Below are 15,501 nucleotides of genomic sequence, written 5' to 3'. Positions count from 1 at the left end.
CAAGTTAGATATTTAAATTCATCTCGATCTGTTTCTCATTCATCATTAAAAATAATTAGCTCTAAATTTCAGTGCATTATTTCTCCTAAATGGCTAAATGCATCTCTATAAATCAACAGCACCTACAGTTCTAAACATGTTATGGAAGTTAACAAATACATATTTGAATTCTGCTTTTTAGAAGGTTCAAGCCAGGTGTGTGCTCCAACCTCACCAAATTCATCATTTCCTAAGGAAAAAAAAAAAAAAAACTGTTCTCTTTAAAATTTTCACTCACAATATAAAACAGCAAAAGTGTGCCCTCTCCTATATTTTCCTCTGTTTAATCCTGGAGTTCAATCCTGGTAAACTGAACTAATTTTATTGCATCCCAAATACTTTGCATGACCTACTTTTAAAGAACCCAGCATACTGAATTGTAATTACTTGCTTTCTGTAAGTTCTCTTCACTAGATTGTGGACTGCTCTATAGAAGGGCCCAGGCTTTGAACCTCACCTTGAAAGGAGATTCCATCCTTCCTTCCTGCTTCTAGCATCAACAGAGCCAAGAATATATGGTAGGCATTCAGTAATTATTTTTCTGTGTAACATTATTTTGATTGTTACTCTATGTTAGACTCCTATATTCAGACTGCAAATTTCTATTGATTTCATTGATGAATCACATCTATTTCACTATAGTCCCAGTTCATACAAATCTTAGAATTTATACTCATGTCATTTAACAGTCAAAAAAGTGGCTCCTCTTTACCAAAGAGATTTATATTATTAAGATAATTGTAATAACTTTTGTAAGAAAACCTATCTTTGTTGAAAATTTTCTCAAGTACCAGGATTATGCCAGACACTTTAAATATTTTTTTTCTTAATTCCTGCTTAGAAATGAGGCAACTGGGGACCAGGATGTTAAAAAAAAAAAAACTTTTGATAAGGTTCACAGTCAGTAAATGTCAGATCTACATAGGACCAAGTCTGTATCATTAGAAAACCAATTTTCTCAAGTGAATTGAGTGGAAAGTTTTCATAATAAATAATACAAATTTGTTTATATGAGTGTTATATGGGTTTTTTTTGAGCCAGATCAGAAAACTGTTATGGAGCAAGTAATAATAGTACTATAAAATTTCACTTATTTTAATATTTGTAGGGAATATTACTCAACCTAATAATAAATGTCTGATATGATTCTGAATTCTCTCACTTCCCCTTTGTGCCTGCAATTGACAAGATATTTGATACTGTGTCTCAAGATATCCTTAGGAATAATACCGAGAAATATGGGTGGATGCTAATGTAATTAAGGTGGAAAGAAAGTGCTTATATTATCACACTAAGAAGCTATTAATGTGTTGATTCTGATCTGTTGCCATTTTATTAATGGCTGTAATGAAGAATTAGAGACTATACGTAATACATTTGTAGATGATGATTCATTGATATGACAAAATACATCAGAGAAGCAGAGTCAAATGGTATATAGAGAGTTGATGAATGTGCTAAATCGTCAGAAACTGCATTTGAAAGGAATTATTATGAATTCTTGCCTTTTGTTTCAAAAACCCAAGTAGCATATTAGAAAAAGATAATCACAAGAAGAGATAGAGAATTTCATGAATTAGGAGGATGTGTTGTTTCCTTCAGGTGTCACCTCAAGGTAAATCAAAAGGTAATGTGGTTGCCTCAAACAAAAAAACCATAAGGCAAAAGAGAACTAGAATTTCTGTCCAACACAATCTGTGAAGGAATCATTTTCCTTAATAAATGTAGAATCCTCCAGGCTTTAGACGCTAGCAGCAAATGAAAACTGTCCAGGTGGGTAAGGGAATCTGATAAAACAGATTTTACAAGATTATCAATAATTTGGCCTTTTCCTTAGAACTCAGCCACTTGGAATAGAGCTGCCTTCAGGAGGTTGGATGACAACATGCATTGTTCCCCTCCAATCCAAGCTAGGATAAAAATATTTATTTGCGTATGCATCTCAAAATTGAGCCTGGTTGGTATTTTCAGAGCTTTTTCTTGAACATGAAGAGAAAAACAAAAGAGAAATTGCCGGACACCAAGAAATACAGAAGTAGTTTGTCTCAAAGATGTGAGCCCAAGACTCAAACGCTGACATAATCTACCGTTGTCCCAAAGTAAAGACAGCTGCTTACTCTCCCGAAAGTGTTATGGAGCTTAGTAGGTGCAAGGCCAAAGTTTCCTCTTTGAGATCCAAAGTTAGCTCCAGCTCTTACTGAGCCTCCCCTTGAGGACTGCCACTTTTCAACTGATGTTTCAGGAACCAGCTGCCTGAACACCTTTGTTTTCTTGCTGCATCCTAATCTTCTGTTCAGTTCCACATTTAGTTCTGAGGAACATAAATCTTCAACAATAATTAGGCAGATTTACGTTGCATGAATAACTTCAATTTCACCTTTCAGGTGATTCTGTATTTCCTTTACTTTGGAAAGAAACTATACTTTTTCATGCACCAAGAGTAACAATATTCTAATCCAAAATGTGTCCTGCCGGACACTCTATACAAAGGGTCTGGTGTCAAAAAATTTTGGGAAGCACTGCTCTATGTTTATCCCTCAGGGATTCATGGACACGATTATAATAGCAGGTTAAGGGTCTAACATGGCCTGCAATTTAAAAACCTCTTAAATTAAAATGTTCTAAAACTCAAGTTAACTGAAAGTTTTCCAAGCTAATTTGTCCAGAGAACAGATTATGCACGTAAATTGTGTTGTGTGTTCATATAGCACATATTAACCTCCTATGGAAGGTAGTTTGTCCAACACTGCTCTTACTAAGGAAGTATACGGTCAGATTTTCCACATAACACGAAATAAGCAGATCATTGCCTCTCAGAAGGTAGTTTCTGAGAATCAGATGGGTCCTGCTCTATATGTTCAAATACATACTATTTCAGTTTTAAGAACCATTTTTCCTAGTAATCTGGACATGTATGATTTTTTTTCTAAATGAGAAGAACAGTAGATCTTTTTAAATTACTGAAATCATGCCCCATGATATGTGTTTGGAGTAACTGGAGTTGGGCTCTCTAGTATGTAGAAGAGAGATGAACAGTGGGGAAAATGTCATTGATTGCCTCAATATTTGCATTTCAAATAAATCTATGTGAAACAGGTTTTGAGTAGGGCCAGGCATGGTGGCTCATGCCTATAATTCCAGCACTTTTGGAGGCCAAGACAGGTGAATCACTTGAGGTCAGGAGTTCAAGACCAGCCTGGCCAACATGGCAAAACCTTGTCTCCACCAAAAATACAAAAATTAGTTGGGTGAGTTGATGCACACATGTAGTCTCAGCTACTCAGGAGGCTGAGGCATGAGAATCGCTTGAGCCCAGAGGGTGGAGGTTGCAGTGAGCCGAGATTGCTCCATGGCACTTCAGCCTGGGCAACAGAATGTGATCCTGTCTCAAAAAATAAATGAAAGCAAAAACAAACAAACATAAAACCCCAAGGGTTTTTATGTATTATCTCAAGATAAAGACAAGGGCCAGTATAACAATGCTTTGTAAGAGTTAGAGCTATTAAAAATGTAATATGCTAACTCCCAATGATGTATGGTTCTTATCACTGGGGAAGGTCCTTTGATTCACCTGCATCCCAGATGCTCATACAACTTCTGAAAATACAAAGGTGATTTCTACCTATGCACTCTTAAGCCAGGAGCACACACATCATGTACAGGCATAAAAGTATTCTCTTTGCCTTTGACAAAGACCTTTTCAAAGTTCTGTAAATAAACAAAAGAGGGAGTAGTTAGTTCTAACCTGCTTCACAGACAGTGAAGACCAAACCTGCTTCACAGACAGTGCTTCAGCGCACTCTCAAAGGGATTTGAGCCAAAATATTGCAAAGGAATCTAGCTTTAGCTTTATAGTTGGATGATATGATTTTGAGATCTCTTCGATATCTACTTATCATCAAATTCTATTTCTTATGCTTATATTCTGTTTATTATTTTAAAACTATGTCAAGTCTAATACTTTGATTTTTACCATTAATTTGCATTATTATATTCTTTCTTCTACTGTTGAATTTTATCAGGTAAAAATGAGCGAACGAAAACTAACTTTCCAATTTGAATGATATGTAACAATTATTTCCAAAGAAAATCCACAATTAATTATTTTATTGTTCAGTATTTCAGATTTTTCTTTAAAACATTTTCTTCTGCTATGCTTTCCAAATGCAATCTTAAGGAATATCATTTTTTAAAAGGTCTATGTAAAGGAGAGAATAGACAAGAGATTTTTGGAGATGGAATAATAAAAATATTCTTTAAAGGACCCTACAAATAATTCTGTTAATTAAAATACTAATTTAAATGAAATGTAGATTGATATACAGTTGTAGAAATCTCCATCAAAGCTCTCTGGTCCAAAAGCCTCAAATCCCACAACCACATAATGAAACACAGAAGAAATATGAAGTTCAATTGAAATATAGAGTTCAATGGAAACCAAGAGATCTCAGAACCCATAAACATCTGGGTGCCTGGAGAAAAATAAAGGGGAATATGCCAACTTAAGAAATCTGCAGAGCTACCCCACTCACAATGATACAGTTATATCTGGCCTATGATTGCCAGATACTGAAGTTGAGAACATAGTTACAACTTACTAAAAAATATTATAAGCACTGGCAAAGAGAAAATAGATATAAAGTTGCAATATCTGTAATTAGAATAAACGTTAAATTTTATTCTAGGCAGGCAATTTTATTCTAGGTATCTCATGTGAACCTTTTAGATTGATCTTTATTTTTATGAATGGTCCTTCAAATTCAGAAGGAATAATACTGCAATACTATTCAGAAGGAATAACACTACAACACAAAGATATGACCATGATTCTCTTGTACCAAATAACTAAGGAAAACTATTAACACATGATCAATTTTATAGCAGCAAAGATTGATTCAAGTCCAAATATAAACTAAGCTCTCCCTGTTTATACATGTGTTTATTTACATATGCAGATGTAGTATATTTCATCTGAAGTATAAAAATAAAAGGAGATACCCACAAGATCAAATATCTATTTGTTTCAGTCAGTCCAATTAATTTATATAAAATAATTTCTAATTTCTGTTTTTTCTTTTTAAGATTACACAATAATTTATTTATTGAGAGCCTCCTCTCCCCGCCCTTGCAGTCTCTAGGTCACTTTTTCCTCTTGCAGATTTTGCCCGCAAGCCCCAGAAAGATAGCTGGGGGCAGGGTCACTGGGTACTGTTCAGTGAGACCCATAATGTGGTTTTAACTGTCTTCCTCATACTGCGAGAACGCGGCTGGCAGATCCAGCTCCTCTTACAATGCCTTCCCTGGGGCCACCTTCGCAGCCTCCTTCTGCCTGTAATTTTCCTTCAGGATCTGGCACTGTTCCAGAGTGGACGTTGCAGACACTGGACCACCAGCCAGCTGCATTTGCTGTCCTGGATGTCAGTGCCAACTTTGCCAGTCACACTGGGGTCCCCAAAGAGGTCAGGTTAATCATCCTGAATCTGAAAGAACTCTCCCATCTCCAGCAGGATCTTCTTGGCATTGGCATGCTCCTCCTTGCCATCAATTCCTGCCATGTAGATGGCTGCAGCTACAGGAAGGCAGAAGGAGTAGAAAGCCATCTGGTACTTGACAATAGATTTGTACCTCTTTTCAATGAATCTGCCGAGATCCACATTGTCCTGGGAGGGTGTGATGAGGTTCAGGGTCTGCCCAATCTCAGTCTGATAGGAACTCTGCAGGAAGAGCTTGACCAGGTTCAGGTAATAGGGCTGCTCCTGGTAGTAGAGCTTCAACAGGCAGTAGATACATGCTTCCCAAAGGATAGCATCACTGATGGCATCCAAACCCATGCCTGGCTTCTAATACCAGCAGATCTGTCCCTGGCGGGTGAGGATGAATCCATGATGCCATCTGTCACCAGGAAGAAAGCTTGCAGCAGTTCCACACACCAGCCCACAGTCAGGGCCTGCTGGAGACTATCAGCATCCTGTTTCCTTGGCTCCACCAGCTCCTGGAATGCTACTAACACCATCAAACCCCAGTGATATTTGCCTCCAGTGGCGTTGTACTCCAGGACCTCTTTGAGCCGGGCAATAGGATCTCCTGTCTCTGGGTGCCCCATCTCATCCTCAGTTAGCACCCTAACGATCTGGGAGAAGTGCTGAATGAAATCCTGCTTTTCTTGGGCATACACATCTGATTTCTGGTCTCCATTCATTCTGAAGGAGGAGCAAAGGGCTCTGTTCCTGGATGCTGATTCCTGCTCCAGTTTCTAATTTCTCTCACCGACTCTTACATTAAGGCATGTCTTTTGGCCTACAACAAAAATATCATGTAAAAAGTACTGAATTATCATGACAATGGGAAATTTTGCATTCTGTTCCTTTTTGGGAAAGCAGAGTGAAGAGATACTCATATAAAGAGGTGCAATGTTTTCAGACAATTTAGTAAACAGAAGGAGAGATGGATTTTAAGTATGCAAAAAAATTGTTTAAAAAATTAAAAATATTCCATCAAGAGGTATTCATTTAGTGTTCCTAAGTTTTTGTCTATAAAACCCAAGGATGGTGGATGTCTTCATGTATGTTTTTGAGTGTGTATGTGTATTTGTGAATTATACATATGGAGAAAAAGACTAGAATTATATACTATACTTTTGTAGGGATGCAAAATGTGTTTGTTATATTGTTTTAAATTCTTTAGAATTGTCAAGATGTTCTATAATAAACACATATTTTTATCATGGTTAAAAATGAATTGTGCAACTATTTGTATCAATTTATTTTTCATTTCACATATATTAATATATATATATATCAAAAATATGAAATGCATACACATTTGAAAAACATGCCAAATAGCTAAGTGTCAAAAATCAATTAATTGGCCAAAGTAGAAGAATAATTTTGGTATTTTAATTTACACATCTGTTATTTTAATAATTAGTTTGGTTTTACAGTGTAGGAACAAATAATATCTCTGTACTGGGAAGTGCAATATTGTCTTCTAGTCACTGAGCATTTGACACACTAAATTGATGTGAGGTATCTTTTGGCTCAATCTGCTTAGGCTACTGATCATGATGTTGTTGCTGTCACAACTGATGAGTAACAAGGCAAAGTTAGTATGTGTCTGTTAAATCACCTTTTCTCAGACTTAAAAGCAACCAAATAGAACTTTGTATTCAAAGACTTCCAAGCAAAATGTATATTAAGTAATTAAATATTAAATACAGTAGGTTAAATAAACACTAAACACAGTCCTTAGAGGTCATTTTATTTAATATTTCATATAAATATATACACTAGTCCCCAAATAATTCTACAAAGATTAGAAATATAATGTAACCTAGTCATTATCCTTTTGATATATTTGTGTTGGAATTATTTATAGTAGTTTGTTGACTCCAAAAGAATATAATGTTCTTCCTAAAATTATCTGTGTAATATATGTTTTCTTAGCGTTCATAAAGGTCAGTTTATTTCTCAGTTTATTTTACTATTTAAAAGTTATCAAAAGGATTTCCATAAATGTAATCAACAACCTTCACAACCATCATGAATTATTGTTCCATTTTACTACTGCAAAAATAAATATGCATTTTTATACTTCAAATTAACTAATAATTATTTTATTAGTAAATTATTTTAGTACATTTTAGTAAATGATTTTATCAGTAAAAATTAGTAAATTGGTCAGAAGTGATGGCTTATGCTTGTAATCCCAGCGCTTTGGGAGGCTGAGGTGGGTGGATCAACTGGGGTCAAGGGTTAGAGATCAGCCTGACTAACATGCTGAAACCTGAACTCTACTAAAAATACAAAAATTGGCCGGGTGTGGTGGCAGACACCTGTAATCCCAGCTACTCAGGAGGCTGAGGCAGGAGAATCACTTGAATCCAGGAGTTGGAGGTTTCAGTGAGCAGAGGTGGCACCATTGCACTCCAACCTAGGTGACAGAGGAGACTCTGTCTCAAAAAAATATAATAAATTTTTATTTTACTAATAGGTTTTCACCCCATTACCTATATTTTAAAGTGAATAATGAGACATTAACAATAAATCTGAAGTGCCTATTCTTGCTGCTTTTTTTATATCACTGTTATTTGCTTAGATGTGATGACAGCCTATGTGATCACATGTATCTGATCACATTCACCACACACCTGTTGAAGATAACAGAAATTGCAGCAAGCATTGGGCTATTTGGACTTTCAAGGAATAAAACCAAAGATGGACCCAAGTGTTAGATTTTAACAAAATGCCAGAGTCTATAACCAAATTTTAACACATTCTTAAATTAGGTTTATCCTTTGTCATTTGTCTCCCAGGTCACCATAAGAGTTAGGCAGTACTGCCCTAAGACAAAATTAACCAAAAAGCACCTTGACCCAATGCTAAGGGCTTAAAAATATGATTTGATTGACTTGAACAATGTATATATATATCTATATGTATACCCTGAAGCCAATGTTTGTTACTTGAATGCTTTATCCATCTTAATTTGCTTGCTATGTACTATTTTTCTTTTACAGTCATTTCAATGTTTTTAGGTGTTAAAGTGAACTATAAAGTTGTAGAGTTAGCTGTATTAATATACCTTCTATATAGAGAAATTGAAGCTTTATTTTTTAACTCAAGCAACAGTAATATGTTGTTTATTTTTACTATATTGTTTATATTTCTCTGCTGACAGGAAAAAATAAGTCTTAATTCTGACTGTTTTTAAAAGTTTTCACTATCAGTTTTCATGAGCCATTACTTGGACCATTTTTGAAATTATTGAAGTTATTTTTTAAACCCAGCTCTAAGTGATTATTCTGTCTCTTACTTTTTGGCGTATCTAGACCAAGGAATTATTTTTTCTTTTTTAAAGGCAGTGTTCACCCTGATCATTGACCTGGATAGCTTTAAATGCTAGGTTGGCACAGCTCAGTAAGTATTGTAGTGTGTTTGTCAGTCATTGCGCCATAGGCCTAACAGCCTGTTTTCAGAAGCCTTGCTAGAGAGTGAATGAAAAAACCTCATGCTATTGTATGTGGCTTTAGGCACATCCATTTTAAGCCCTGCATTTGTGCTCCGTATCTTGCCTTTTGACCTGTTTGGATTCATGTGGGAATGTGACCTCTGCTTGAATAGGATGATGACATTTTCAAAGAAGCTATACTTTTAATGAATATTTGGTCCCAAGATCAAAACAGTTCAACATTCTAAATATCCTCTAGTCTGAGTTTCTATCTCAGGTTTATGTTTATGTGGTCAAGGCAGGGTATTTTCTCTATTGTTCATAGAACTTTCAAATTCTTTTGATGCATTGCTTAGCTTAGCTGGTGTAATAAATTGCAAGGACTTAAATGTCTTTAATTCGCTTGCCCATAAGAAAGGCAATTGCTCTCTCTCAGGTCTTTGACTACCCTGGCACATCCATAAAGCATATTCATTCAGAAGACATAGAAATAATAAGACAGTGGGAAAATTTTTCAGAAGTTAATGAAAAAAGATTACATAAATGGATAACTGGAAGGTAACATTTAACACTATACTATTTATCACCAGAGTCTGTTCTAGAACTGACTTCCTCATCTCCTGCAAAAACAAAAAAAGCTCAAATATTCCAGGTACTGTTTTTAGCTTTCAGTATATAACAATTAATTCAATGTAAATATCTAAATGTTTAAATATTTTACTTAGCTATAATTATAAAATTCATACATTTTTCTTCAAACAAAAAACAAATAAACCACATTAGCCAGCTTATTGTATTTTCCCTTTGTCTTATTTTCTCTTTAACTTAATAATTGCTTATTTTCTGAGAATGAAAAATTTAAATTTTTTGCCTTTTTCCAGGTCCCAATTTATTGATAAAAAATCTTTTTTTGTTCACAGTATTATTGATTTTTTATATCTTTCTGTATTGACAGAATTTTAAAAATATCAACACTTCCATTTTTAGACAAAAAGAATCAATTTGAAGAAATATTGATAACTAAGTAAAACCAAAAAGATCCAAAAAAACCCAAATATTTTAGAAACCTGTAGTTTTGAAATAAAGTACTGTTGGTTATTTTTTTTTTTTACTATTTTTTTAATATATATTTTATTGCACTTTAGGTTCTGGGGTACATGTGCAGAACATGCAAGATTGTTGCATAGGTGCATACGTGGCAATGTGGTTTGCTGCCTCCATATCCCAGTCACCTATATCTGGCATTTCTCCCCATGTTATCCCTCCCCAACCTCCCTACCTCCACTGTCCCTCTCCTCTTCCCCCGCAACAGACCCCAGTGTGTGATTCTCCCCTCCCTGTGTCCATGTGTGGGACATAGATGAATCTGGAACCAACATTCTCAGCAAACTGACACAAGAACAGAAAATCAAACACCACATGTTCTCACTCAAAGGCAGGTGTTGAACAATGAGAACAGATGTTGATTATTTATTAACAACTATCATTATACATTTAAGAAAACACTTGGTAGACAACTTTTTCCTCAAAAAGCAGTTTTGACACAAGGATACTTATGTTTTCAAAAGCAAAATGATATACAATTAAGAAATTAAATATTCTTTTAGAAATATGTAGTTCTGGGACATATTTATATTTGTACTTTCCACTTATTTTGTTTAAATTATTTCCTTTTTTTTTTAGAAATCTTACCAAAAATCAGATTCTGGTATGATTGTGATCAAGTAGTATAATAAAGCTAATCGGGCCCTGCAGAAATCAGAACTCTACACCTGGACCCATTAGTGTTACCTTCCAACTAAATGGGCCAAAAAGATAATGCAAATTTGGAAATACTGTGGGAAAATTGTGTTCCTGAGGAGTGCAAAGGCCATAGTCTCTGGGGTCAGTTACAAGCATAATTGCGTAGATTTCTGCCTCCCTCAAATCCTAAGTGTTTAACCAGGATAATTTATTCTTATCCTGTATTTAAAATAGACATTTAAAATAAACATGACAGGCAGGCCGGGTGGCTCATGCCTGTAATGGCAACACTTTGGGAGGCCAAAGCAGGCAGATTGCATGAGGTCAGGAGTTTGAAACCAGCCTGGCCTACATGATGAAAGCCCATCTGGCTAATATATTACTAAAAATATAAAAATAAATAAAAAATTAAATAAATTAATTGGGCATGATGTTGCATGCCTGTAGTCCCAGCTACTTAGGAGACTGAGACACAAGTATCGCTTGAACAAGGCTGCAGTGAGCTGAGATCGTGCCACTGCACTGCAGCCTGAGGAACAGAGTGAGACTCCATCTCAAAAAAAAAAAAAATTAATTAAAAAATAAACATGGCAATTCAGAATCTGAAACAGCACATCATATATCAAAATCCTGGAACAAAGTAGTATGTAATAGATGGTTTACAAAATTTAGTTCCCGTGCTGTTACATTTCTAAAAACTGGCAATCAACAAATCATTAAAAATACCAACTGGATGGCTACAGAGTTAATATGATATTCATTAAGTTTGTAGCACTATATTATACCAATAATAACAATAATAACAATACTACCACTACTAGGAAGACACAAAGAGAAGGAGGAAGAAGAAATCAAAGGGAAAAAAAAAATAAGTAGAAATAGCCAGGTTAAGTGTTAGTCACTTTCAAAAAATAATTTGGGGTTTTCCAAATGGTTTTCATCTAATACTTTGCCTTCTGTATTTCTAATACACATTTAGATTAACATAGAATTTGGGGGGTTTTATTAGTCTTCTGGGGCTGCCATAACAAAATATCACAGATGAGTAGCTTAAATACGACATTGACTTTCTCCTAGTTGTGAGGACTGGGAGTCCAAGATTGAGTTGCCAGCAGGATTGCTTTCTGGTGAGGACTTTCTCCTTGACTCATAAGCAGTTGCCATCTCTCTGTGTCTTCACAGGACCTTTCCTTGGTGCACATGAAGAAAGGTAGCTCTGGTGACTTCTCTTCTTATAAGGACATCAGACCTATTGTATTTCACCCTCATGACCTCATTCAACCTTATTTACCTCCTTCAAGGCCGTATCTCCAAATGCATTAACATTGGGGGTTATGAATATGAACTTTAGGGGTACACAGTTCAGTCTATAACAGGGATAGAGAGCAGAAGGCGGGGCACATAGGTGAGAATTTAGTTACTACAAGATTAAGGAAACTAGTTAGACACAAATATAGTTTCTCTAATGCACAATTATTTACCAACCTCCTGTTCCCACAAAGGAATGTTATTTAAAGGCTTGTTCCATCTTGTTTTGTTTAATTGTGTCATTTACAAATAATAGGCCCTTTGAATTTTTATTTCTAATTTAACTTGAGGAAATTAATTAATTTAAGAGAAATTAGAATGTCAGCGAGTAAGGTGGCTTCCCATAGCTGACACCAACATTTGTACATAATCCTGAGAAAAGATCTTTTTCTCCCCCATTTTAAAATGATAATTTCCATTGATGTTTGTTACCTTTATCTCCAAAAGCTGTGATGATGCCACACACTGCCAGTCAATAGCTCTCATTGCCATATGGAAAATGTTTGATTTTAATGAAAAACCTGGATAATCATTATTCTGATAGCTTAGCTTGACTAGTGACAGTAGAAGCTTCATATCACTTGAGGTAGTGCTTTTCTGGACCAACGTCAATTTTAAGTTGTCTGTGCTCCTTAACCTGGGTGGTAAATATTGTGCATGAATCACAGCTGTGTGCAGCTCAGACCAAGGGACTTCACTGCTATACTCAATGCTGTTGACTGCTAAGTCTCAGTTTCTGCGACTTGGGAAATTTTCTTCCTTGCAACAGAAAATTGAATCTTGACTGTTCTATACTCATTTTCTATCCCCTCATGCATTTAATAAAATTTGTCTGTAGCATTTGATGCAGATGTAGTTATTATAGTAGTTCAATTATTTCTTCTCCTACATATTAGTGTTTACTGCATATTTTACTCTAATAGCAAATCAAACTTTAACACCATCTTAATTAGCCCAAAATTATGAAATGATTTTCTTCTTCAAATATTGATTTATATCTTTAATGTAGACTGAGTGATCAGAATGATCAATGTTCAACTCAAGCAGTTGTTTTTAATATTTTATTTGCCCATAAAGTTATTACACTCAACCCTGATGATTATGAGCCAAGGGAAATGGTTTTTAATTTTTATTTAAAATTAATCCACTATTGTGATGCCTTAAATTATTTTGAAAATAAAATTAGGTTTTGCCTTATTAGAAAACTGAGGTTTAAAACATTTATATTAAAAGCAATATTGAGTCTTTGAGATTCTTGAATCTGAAACTTATTTGACTAATTGCTAATCAGTTTTAGATGGATCTAAAACTCTGTAGCTGATAATATCTGAGAATTATAATACAGTTGCCTAGAAACTGTATTATTGACAAACTGAAATATTAAGGTCTCCATAATTTTAAGATTCAGTGAACAATGAAAGTGCCTTTAGGGGCTGCAGACCTCAGGAAGATAATTATCGGGTGGTAGAATTTGAGACTGCTGGCCAAACTCAAATGCAGTTGAGATATAATAAACCTGTCTTGTAAATATGGACTGACATGATTTTTATAGGAAAGTTGCCATTATATTCTGTAGCTCTAATACATTAACATATAAACTAAGCTTTTATTTGCGATATGCCATTGTCATCTAACTTAGCTGTTATCTTTATGTTAGTATTTAAATCAATTTGTAGTCTGAGCCATGCAGCCTCATGCTTCCTTCTCACTCACTACTGAACCCCATACTGACAATATACCAAGCAACTCACAGCCCTACCATTCTCCTAGGAGGGACAAGTCATTAACAATGGTGACATTAAAGATTCTGTGTCCTGCTACCTTATTTTATTAGAAGCTAAAGTGCTTCTTCTTATGCTTTATTAATACTAAGGACTATTTGGTGCCTTTATTACATTTCAATACAAAATTTTTTCTATTTAAAAAAAAAAAAAACTAAAAAAGAGTTGGAGAAAGCTAATGAGATTCAAGTCCCTGAATTCTCAGTCACTTATAAAGATGGTACTATGATTGAATTGAAACAGCTGTGTGCTTTAGACCAGGGGTCAGCTTTTAGCTCTACACTCAGCTCTTTTGGAAGGTGAAGAATGAAATTAGGCGTGATGTTCCCACCAACACAAATTTGCGAGTCTATCTTTTTAACAACAATTGAACCAGTAGATGGCACTATTTATTTCAGTTAAAACTATACTTTCAGTGCCATCAAAATAAGCAATTAATTGCTGAATGTGAAAATGAAATGCTTCACATCTGATTGTGAGTTTCCCCCAACTGATTTGTATTCAAATATCTTAAAGGAACATAAAATCAACACAGGTTTTCTTATTCAAGAATGGAGATGCATACTTGCTTCTGGGACTTTGTATACGTTTTTGAAATAATTATGTACAAAAAGACAACACATTTAAAAATATTAATTTGAGTTTTGTTATTAGCTTTGAAAATCTAAAGTACATGTATATACATCTATTTCTGTACAATATAGTTTTAAATATAATTAAGCCACTTTTATAAAACTAGAAAATTGTTTTCCCAACACATCAGCCAAGACAGCCACTTTTGGAAACAAGACAAAGATCTCCGCAGACCAGAAATGGAACAGAAACACAGTGCTAAATGAGACAGAACATGCAGCTTGCCAGGGTGTGGAGCCAGAAGTGAGCTTTTGCCACCCAAAAATTGTGATCCTAGGGGATGATGGGAACTAAATCCGTCTGTGGTAGGATAGAGGACAGAACCCTCTTCACTGTTTGACACCAAAGTCTCCCATTTAGGTGGAAGAAAACTCTGGAAAGATCCCTGCTGCACTGGCTGGAGGAGGAGGAAGTAGGCGGAAGCTTCTTAGTTACCACCTGATTGAAATGGGCTACTAGTCCAGTGACTGGTCTGAGATAATTGCTAACATCATTCATTGAGGCACAGGAACTCAGAATCACCAGTTCTGCAAGGTTCCCAGGCAAAAGTAACTGTAAAACTTCTAGGCTGTAGGAACAAAATTGCAATGGAAACTTCCAGTCTATATTAGCCTGCAAACCAATATGCCTGACCATGTGAAGAAAATTTAAGAACGACAGCTATCATTCAACAATTAAAATAATAAAACATTCTATTTTAGTTTTAAAAGAGAGGAACAGAATTCAAAATTATAATAATTATTTTTTGGATTTGAATAAGTATATACGTTTCAATTTTGGCAATTCATTTTGAGGGCTAAGAAGAAAAAATAAAAATAACTCTACCAGACATATCCTACTAAAACTTCAGAATACCAAAAATAAAGAAAAAAAAAAGCCACTTTGAAATCTATCAGAGAAGAAATATTTCCACAAAAGAACCACAATTAGACTAAAGGTAGTCTTCTCAAGTGCAACCAAGTGTGACACAAAACAATGATAATTTATCTTTAAAGTGCTGAGGGATGACAATTATCCACTCAGGAGTCTATACATAATTACACTGTGTAGA

General features: G+C 35.0%; 1 long non-coding RNA gene and 1 pseudogene across 1 annotated transcript in view; one reads left to right on the top strand and one right to left on the bottom strand.

The window, feature by feature from the left end:
* The first annotated feature begins 428 nt into the window (after positions 1–428).
* Positions 429–15,501, top strand: part of LOC128931591 (uncharacterized) — a 117,773-nt gene continuing 102,700 nt past the window's right edge. The window contains exon 1 of the long non-coding RNA XR_008480151.2: positions 429–557. This is a non-coding gene — a long non-coding RNA (uncharacterized LOC128931591). The remainder of the gene's footprint in view (positions 558–15,501) is intronic.
* On the bottom strand, positions 5,179–6,256 carry LOC100392516 (farnesyl pyrophosphate synthase pseudogene; annotated as a pseudogene).

Source organism: Callithrix jacchus, chromosome 3, assembly GCF_049354715.1.
Source record: "Callithrix jacchus isolate 240 chromosome 3, calJac240_pri, whole genome shotgun sequence".
Taxonomy (NCBI): Eukaryota; Metazoa; Chordata; class Mammalia; order Primates; family Cebidae; genus Callithrix; species Callithrix jacchus.
The sequence above is the reverse complement of the archived record's forward strand: the minus strand, read 5'-3'. Positions and strand labels throughout refer to the sequence as shown.